Genomic DNA, 8,010 nt, shown 5'->3' with positions numbered 1-8,010 from the left:
AAATGTGTTGTGGACTACAAGTTTGCAACCAATATCTGAAGTTTCCAACTTTCCAACATGTACCACAAAGCAAGCCACAAATGGATTTCACTGTGAGCTAGAAAGAGTACAATATAGCAGAAAATATAATTAAATCAGATTATAATGGTATTTTGCATTGCATAAATCAACGATAGTATAGGGTATATCTAAATGCACAATTGGGTATTTCACATTTCAAAAATCAACGACAATATTTTTTTATTTTTTTTTCGGAGCAAGTAATAAAATTGATTTTCACTGGTCACAACCACCTACAACATTTTGCAGTACCAAAAACTAAATATTTATAGCTCATGAAGATAGCCGAAACTCTTCCAACCTTAAATGAAAATGCAAAAACGCATGATGACAATACGAACATACTATTATCATTTGCAACCCAAGTATAGAGAGAAGCTTGCAAATCTGAAAAGAAACTCTAAGGTTCATTCCTTGCTCTGTGTAACCTCTGCAGCCTATGATTTCCCATCTCCATGTCCACCGCAACATCCCCCAGAATGATGATGCTTACTTTTTGACTTCATTTTCAACTATTTGCGCATGTCATAGGGATCCTCGTCATTCACATAGTACTTAGCCTCGATATCATTGATTCTAGAGTCCAGTGTATGGGTATACAAATGGAATACTACTCGGTTGCTCTTGTAGACATGGATAAAAACATACTCAACCTAAGAACCTCATGCAAAAGTTTCTGGGCTGTTGTCATGAGCTTCATTGCGAGGCCCAGTTTCCTGTGCATGTGCAAGAGGGTCAAATAATTTATATGGCCATGGAATTTCGTGGACTCCTCATCCATTTTCACGAGAACATAACCCATAATCTTCTTATTGTAATTCTTGACCACATAGAGAAGTTGCCGCCATGAGAGGATATGGTAGAGATAATAATTCATTTGGTAATTCTTTGGTAGACATGTTTGCATGGAAGGCAAGTCTTCCATAGTAGCTTGGTGAATGAAAACCATGGCTACAAGTGATAGTGTTTAAACCATAGAATATATTAGACTACTTAAAACCTCCCTGTTACTAGCCCTTTATTGGCTAGTCTTTGAATTCCAAGGGTTTTATTCTAAATCTATGAATGAGCAGAAATCTGAGCAAAATTCTTCTCCTAGAAGTTTGTTTCGGTTCGCCCTACAAGGCTCTTGAGGCCCACCTTATGTCTCCAGATGAGGAAGAAACAACATCCAAAATAAGCATTTTCTTTGATAAATGGCAAGTTCAGTATGTGGAAGGTGGGATCTCAAAGCAAAATCTTGATCTTGCAGATAACAAATAGGGTTCAAGTGAAATTTTTAGAATGTGCCTTTCGTACAAGTAAATCTTCTTTCTCCTCTCCGCTTAGTTTTTCCTTGGATATTTTTGACAAAGATGTTTTTGATCACAAGACATTCAAACTCTGAAATACAAGGTTAACCTCTCATTTGAATTTATATTTGTGTCAGGAACTGGGATAAAAGGTATGCATCTTCAATGGTAATTGTTGTGAAGGTAATTGCCCCCAACAATGAGAAATTTCCATCCATTTACTTGCAATGTCTTTGATACATCATGTACATCATCTGTTTCCGTGGAAGGAAACCCTAATGATATTGAGAAATCTGTAGGCACCTTTGTGTTAATTCTTGCCATTAAAGCACTTCTTGACACTGGAGGACTTGATTTCCATTCCTTAATATAGGCAATCATCCCACATTCTATATTCTTGAAATCTCCCCACATTCCTTGGCGAACTCCAGTCGTTGCAATCTCCCATGGGATTCCCATGCCTTCATGACGAAATAGGATCACCTCATGATGCAGGAGCATCTGGTCGACAGGGCGCAGACCGAGAAGAGGCAGACAAGGTTTCTGAAGAAGATTGGGAGAAGTGAATATTTCGACAAATGGACAGCAAGACTGTCAGAGTTTTTTTTATTTTGTTCTTCAAAGGTTAACTACAGCATTTAGTTTATTAGCTTAAATTTCTTTTTTAACTTGTTCTGTTTCAATTGTAATAACAGGTCCTAACTAGAGTTGTTAAGGGCCTGCAGTTATAGGTTTTAAACTTGGATTGTTAAGAAATTAGATAAAAAGTCCATAAATCAATGTAAGCATTAAACCCTTACGGGACAGAAGAAACAGACAAACTAACAAATAGCCAAGTCACGTAACTGGAAGTAACTGTCAAGTAAACTGTAATATGGAACTAACAAACAGTTATCTAACTACTGAGCTATTGTATAAGAAGACAGAAAAGATAAACGAGGGGGGTTCTGGAGTGTAACATTGAAAAGAGTAATAGCAGAATACATGTCATTCCTTCATATATTGTTCAGTGCACATATAAATTTCCAGATTATGAGTTTTGTGTCCTCGAAGATAAAACATGCATGCACAGTAAATCCTATTCATTCCATTTAGCACAAACAAGAACCGTGACAGAGTTTCACGAATCCACGCATATTCATCCATATCCAATTCTGTTTACATCCACATATTGCAAGTAGCTATTATAATCAAGTCTCGTTACTCCAAAAGGCAAACACACATATATATATACTTCTGTTCATGTAAATACATTGCAGGTCGACACAGTAACAGAGAAATCCAGCTCCAAACGTTTCACGACCAGCCGAAGCCGAGGTCAAGTGGAAAACGAAAGAAGTCAGGCAAACAAAGCAAGAAACAACGGTCCTCAAACCACTGGTAAGCAACAACACCGAGTCCCAAGTTATTACATTTACTGTGTGAACATATTGCCGGGTATAAAACTACCAACGGCCAAGCAAACGAGAACCCAAAAAACTTCCTAACCACTGCTACAGATTGACCGAGCAACGAAAGAACAAAGGACCGAGTCATTAACCGAAAGCAACCATAGAAACCCTCTAAATTACAGAAGTGGGTTGATACATTACGCAGACTTGACTCATTATCAAATACAGACAACCATAACAAACAAATACAGTGAAGGCTAAGAGCCACAGAAGAGGGTAGATTAGGAACAGAGCTACCCGGAGGATAGACGGTCGAACTTCCTGCAAGGCCACGGGACCGGTTACCTGCAACCACCACAACACAAAATTGTTAGGGTCATGGTCATATCCAAGATCATGCAACAGAAACAGTTCAGTGAAATCATATAGAAAGAACAGAGAGTAGAGACCCGTGTATGGCCGACGGGGTGGAGCCATACCTGCTGTAACCAGACCCATAAGTCACAGAAGCACAGTGACAACCTGACCACAGAGGAGCTGTGAAGGGTTAGCAGAAATTCGAGCCGAGAGCAGAAGCATTTAGCATGGAACAAAACCCTCACCTGAACAAACGGAGCCGAATGTTGGGTTGGAACCAGAGACGGAGTTGAATCCCTGAGTTTATCACTGAGACTGAGCCGAACACCTGAACAAAACCCAGATACAGAGCCGAATACCAGAGCAGAGCCTCAGAGAGCAAAACCATACCGTGAAAATGACCAAATGAGCGCGAACTAGCCGAGGAAAAGGGCAAAGGATAGAGTTAGGGTTTGACAAATCCCGAGACAGACAGGTGTAGCGTGGAGAGGCGGAGAAGTACAGTGGGTTGATTAAATATCACCTAACTCATAAAATCACAATCAAACCATATTCTTTAACCAAATAATAGCGCAGGTCCACATAGGATTTGGGAGTGTGGGACACGTGGGCTGGGTCCCCATCAATTGGTATCAGAGCAGTTTTCTTTATTTAGAAGAAGATGGCAGAAGGACAAGTGCCAAGACGAGGACGTGGAAGAGGTGCACGTAGAGGAGCAGATGAAGGATTGCGGGAACAAATTAGAGTTCTTACAGCTCGCTTGGAAGCAGTAGAAGCGGGTAGACGAAGAGACCCAGAACTGGGAGACACCAGTGAAGAGGAGGTGATGACTGCTGCAGAAGGGTCTGATGAGGAAGCTCCAGAATTGAGGTTGCTGCGACAGGTTTTAATGGCCAGCAGCAAACCAAAAACAGAAATCTCTAATTATGATGGCAGTCTGTCTGCGGAAGTCCTGTTGGACTGGATAAGCGAACTGGATAAATATTTTGAAAATGAAGAAGTCAGTGAGGATAAGAGGGTTAAGTTCGCTACCACTAAGTTGAAGGGACACGCACTGCTATGGTGGGACAGTGTCCAAGCAGACAGAAAGAAAATGAACAAGTCGCCGATACGACTATGGTCCAGAATGATAGCGAAGTTGAAAGGCAGATTTCTGCCAAAAGATTACCAGGTGGAATTATATCGGCGAGTGCAGAGCTTAAGACAAAAAGGAATGACAGTTAGGGAGTATACAGAAGAATTTTACAGAGTAAATTTACGTGCTGGTTATACTGATGATAACCCAGAAAAGACAGCAAGGTACGTAAATGGATTGAGGATGGAGATATTAGATGAAATCAGTATTCTTTCTCCCCGAAATATTGAAGAAGCCTTTCAGAGCGCTGTAAAGGCTGAGGAAAAGATTAACAGAAAACAGAACAGCAGAAGAGGGAGAGGAAGTAGCAGAGGACGGGGACAGTCCTACGGAAGAGGCAAGAGTGCTGCAAACAGCGAAGAAGGCAGCAGTTCAAAAACTTCAGGGACAGCCAAAAAAGGGGATAGCACCAGAGGAGGTCGGTCATACCAGAGAGGACGAGGGAATGGCCGCGGAAGAGGGGCGAATGTCCAGTGCTACAGGTGCCACAAATGGGGGCACAGAGCCTTTGAGTGTCCAGAAGTTGAACAGGCTGGTCAGAGGGGAACGCTGATGGCACAGCCTGAAGAAGCTGAAGCACAACCCCGGGAAGTGGAAGACATGGCGGAAACGGGGGAAGCTTTAATTTTGAATAAAGTATTGATAAAGCCAACCAAGGAAGTGGCCGAAACAACCCAGCAGAAAGCACTGTTCCGGACAGTCTGTAAATCGCATGGAAAGTGCTGTAAGGTCATCATAGACAGCGGGAGTACCGATAACTTGGTTGCCACAAAGATGGTGGAAAAGCTGGGGCTGAAGCGGCTGAAGCACCCCACACCTTACAAGGTGTCGTGGCTGCAGAAAGGCCACCAGTTGTTGGTCGATGAACAATGTGAGGTGGAGTTCCGCATTGGCAAGTACCACGATACAGTGGTCTGTGATATCATGCCAATGGACGTGTGCCACATACTGCTCGGAAGACCATGGCAGTATGACAGGAAGGTGACACACGATGGAAAAACAAATTGTTATAAATTTACGAAGGATGGGGTCAAACATACACTTGTACCCATCAAGGAGGAAGATACAGCTGAATCAAGCGGGACAAAAGCACTATTACTTGGAGGAAAGCAGTACATAAAACAGATTGAAGAAAATGAGATTAATTTTGCAGTGGTAAGGAGGATGAAGCCAGTGTTACTGAGCGTGGAGAGATCAGAATTGCCCAAGGAGATCCAAGAGCTGTTAGAAGAATTTCAGGATATTGCGGCTGAGGAGTTACCTGATAAGTTACCTCCCAAGAGGAGCATCAGCCACCATATTGACTTTATACCAGGATCAAGTTTACCGAACAAGGCAGCGTACAGAATGAGCCCCAAGGACAATGAGGAGGTACGCAAACAAGTGCAGGAATTGTTAGATAAGGGACTGATCAGAGAGAGTTTAAGTCCCTGTGCGGTACCTACAGTCCTTGCACCCAAGAAAGGTGGAGAATGGCGAATGTGCACAGATTCGCGGGCTATAAACAAGATCACCATTCGATACAGGTTTCCCTTGCCTAGAATGGATGATATGATGGACTGTCTTAGTGGGGCAGCATATTTTACTAAGATAGATCTGAAAAGTGGGTACCATCAGATCAGGATTAGAGAGGGAGATGAGTGGAAGACAGCCTTCAAGACCAACGAAGGACTGTACGAATGGCTGGTCATGCCATTTGGATTGAGTAATGCTCCAAGCACTTTTATGAGATTAATGAACGAGATGTTAAAGGAGTTTATTGGAAAGTTTGTAATAGTCTATCTGGATGATATTTTGATTTTCAGCAGGACGAAAAGAGAACACCTTCAGCATATCCGAAGGGCATTCGAAAAGCTGCAGCAGAACAAACTACTGATAAATTTAAAAAAATGCACTTTCTTGCAGAAGGAGTTGATTTATCTGGGATTTGTAGTAGCAGAGAATGAGTTGAAGATGGACCCAGAGAAGATTGAAGCAATCATGAGTTGGCCGTCACCCAAGAGTTTATTCGAGGTACGTAGTTTTCACGGTTTAGCAAGTTTTTATCGGAAGTTTATCAGGAACTTTAGTGAAATCTGCGCACCCATGTTAGAAACCATCAAGAAGGCCAGCCAACCTTTTTGCTGGACTAAGGCGGCAGAAAACAGTTTCCAACTCCTGAAGCGTAAAATAACAGAAAGGCCAATCTTGAGACTGCCCGATTTCAGCAAATCTTTTCAGGTTCGATGTGACGCCAGCGGGACAGCTATTGGCGCTGTACTCAGTCAAGAGGACAGACCGGTGGCATTCTTTAGTGAGAAGCTGAATGAAAGTCGGCAGAAATATTCGTCATATGATAAGGAATTTTATGCAGTGGTTCAAGCCTTGAAACATTGGAGGCACTACTTACTGGGAAATGAGTTCGTTTTGTTCTCTGATAATTCTGCTTTGCAGTACATAACTCAGCAGCACAAACTGAACCATAAACATGCCAAGTGGGTGGAGTACCTGCAAAGTTTCACTTTTGTGTTGAAACACATAAGTGGGCAAGCCAACAAAGTGGCGGACGCTTTAAGTAGAAGAGCCCTGCTCTTACAGGAAAGTGGCATACAGGTGATGGGATTTGAGTATTTGAAAGATTTATACCAGATGGACGCGGATTTCAAAGAAGCTTTTGAAGCATGCCAGAATCCCGTATTGAGGAATACAAGCCCATGGCTAGATTACAATCTACAAGAAGGATTGTTGTTTCGAGGGGGACAGCTGTGTGTTCCAGATTGTTCGATGAGGGAAAATCTGGTGAGAGAGAAACACAGTGGCGGACTAGCGGGACATTTTGGCGTCAATAAGACAGTGGAGCAGCTCGGGCATTTTTATTACTGGCCAAGGATGAATCGAGACGTGCAGAGGTATATAACCAGGTGTAAAATCTGCCAACTGGCGAAAGGACACAGCCAGAACACGGGGCTGTACACACCCCTACCTGTTCCAAGCAGGCCGTGGGATTCAGTCAGCATTGATTTTGTCCTAGGATTGCCTAGAACGCAAAGGGGGTATGATTCAGTGATGGTGGTGGTGGATAGGTTTTCAAAGATGGCTCATTTCATTCCTTGCCGGAAGACAAGCGACGCCACGAACGTGGCACATCTTTTTTTTACGGAAGTAGTTCGACTACATGGCTTACCAAAAACTATTGTCTCAGACAGGGATGTGAAATTTACAGGACATTTTTGGCGCACCCTGTGGAAAAAGCTGGGCACACAATTAAATTTCAGCTCTGCGTATCATCCGCAGACTGATGGACAGACAGAGGTGGTAAACAGGAGTTTGGGCAACTTATTACGCAGCTTGACGGGAGAGAACTCGCGATTGTGGGACCGAGCTCTTGCCCAGGCAGAATTCGCTTATAACGATTCGCCAAATAGGAGCACCGGTCTTAGCCCATTTCAAATCTTGTATGGTATGCATCCGCGAGGAGTACATGAATTACGAGATTTGGGACAGCTAGAAAGGAGAAGTGCAGACGGAGAAGATTTTGCAGAAGCGATGAGTGAGCTGCATGAAAAGGTCAAGACAAAATTACAGGACAGCACGCAGAAATATAAGCAACATGCAGACACAAGGCGGCGAGAGGTAAACTTTGAAATTGGGGACGAAGTCCTTGCACATTTGCGCCGAGAACGGTTTCCTAAGGGTACGTATAACAAACTGAAGTTCAAAAAAATCGGCCCATGCAAAATTCTGCGAAAATTCTCAGCAAATGCGTATGAAATTCAGCTGCCACCTGATATAGGCA

At 42.8% G+C, this 8,010-nt stretch overlaps 1 pseudogene; it reads right to left on the bottom strand.

The window, feature by feature from the left end:
• Nucleotides 1–497: 497 nt before the first annotated feature.
• On the bottom strand, nucleotides 498–1,009 carry LOC149187338 (N-terminal acetyltransferase A complex catalytic subunit NAA10 pseudogene; annotated as a pseudogene).
• Nucleotides 1,010–8,010: the final 7,001 nt, after the last annotated feature.

This window comes from Pinus tabuliformis, chromosome 3_1, assembly GCF_031772625.1.
Source record: "Pinus tabuliformis cultivar Carrire ecotype Pingquan chromosome 3_1, CPIR1, whole genome shotgun sequence".
Lineage (NCBI taxonomy): Eukaryota > Viridiplantae > Streptophyta > Pinopsida > Pinales > Pinaceae > Pinus > Pinus tabuliformis.
This window is presented reverse-complemented; position numbering and strand designations above follow the sequence as displayed.